General features: G+C 40.9%; 1 protein-coding gene across 1 annotated transcript in view; it reads right to left on the bottom strand.

The window, feature by feature from the left end:
- The window catches only part of Ccnt1 (cyclin T1), a 28856-nt gene that overhangs the window by 18881 nt on the left and 8904 nt on the right, over positions 1–1071 (bottom strand). The window lies entirely within an intron of this gene.

The raw sequence follows: 1071 nt of genomic DNA on the forward strand, positions 1-1071 counted from the left end.
TGAGTTCCAGGACAGCCAGGGCTACACAGAGAAACCCTGTCTCGAAAAACCAAAAAAAAAAAAAAAAAAAAAAAAGAAAGAAAAGAAAAGAAAGAAATCTGTAACTTTTCCTCAATTATGGGTGTTTGAATTCTCAACATCTCCGATCACTGACTTCTCAAAGCAGAACTGGAGAGATGGCCCAGTAGTTAAGAACCATAGTGCTCTTCAACCCAGCTCACTACCACTTCTACCTCCAGCTTCAGGGGATCCAAGATCTCCGCCTCTATAGACACCTACACTCACAGACACGTATATACATATTTAATTAAATATATAATCTTTTTTTTTTAAATAAATGAAGAAAATCAGGAGTCATCTTTTTTTTTACAAAAACCAAACTATGGGTGTGTCTTTCTTTTTTTAAGACACAGGCTGTCAGTATGTAGCCCTGGCTGCTCTCAGACTTACTATATAGACCAGTTTGACCCTCAAGGAGACCCACCTGCCTCTGCTTCCTAAGTGCTAGGATTAAAGCAACCAATACAGCTTGCACAACCAATACAGCTTGGGGAAAAGGCTTTGCAATAGAATTTTTGCCTAGCACTTTCTGAGGTCCTAGATTCAACACCTAAAGCCAACACAAATACACACACACACACACACACACACACTAAGGAAGCATGAGCAAAAATAGAAGAAGTGCGCACACACACACACAGGAGGAAGGACCAGAGCACCCATGGAACTGAGTCAGCAGCATTAGTATCACAGAAAAAGGGATGAACTCTAGTCTGAAATACTTTTTAAGACCTTGAACTCCTGACTTGAAGAAATAAAAGTATGAACTCTGACAATGACCATATGTTTCTCAGCCTTTGGCTAAAATCTTGCTACTTCTAGGCATTTGGTTCATTTTTCAGACTGATATTTAAGTATGGCCCTTTATCATGAAAAAAAATTTCCACAACAAAACTTCACCTTTAAAAAAAGCTCATAGCCGGGCGTGGTGGCGCACGCCTTTAATCCCAGCACTCGGGAGGCAGAGGCAGGCGGATTTCTGAGTTCGAGGCCAGCCTGGTCTACAAAGTG

This window comes from Mus caroli, chromosome 15 (assembly GCF_900094665.2).
Source record: "Mus caroli chromosome 15, CAROLI_EIJ_v1.1, whole genome shotgun sequence".
Taxonomy (NCBI): Eukaryota; Metazoa; Chordata; class Mammalia; order Rodentia; family Muridae; genus Mus; species Mus caroli.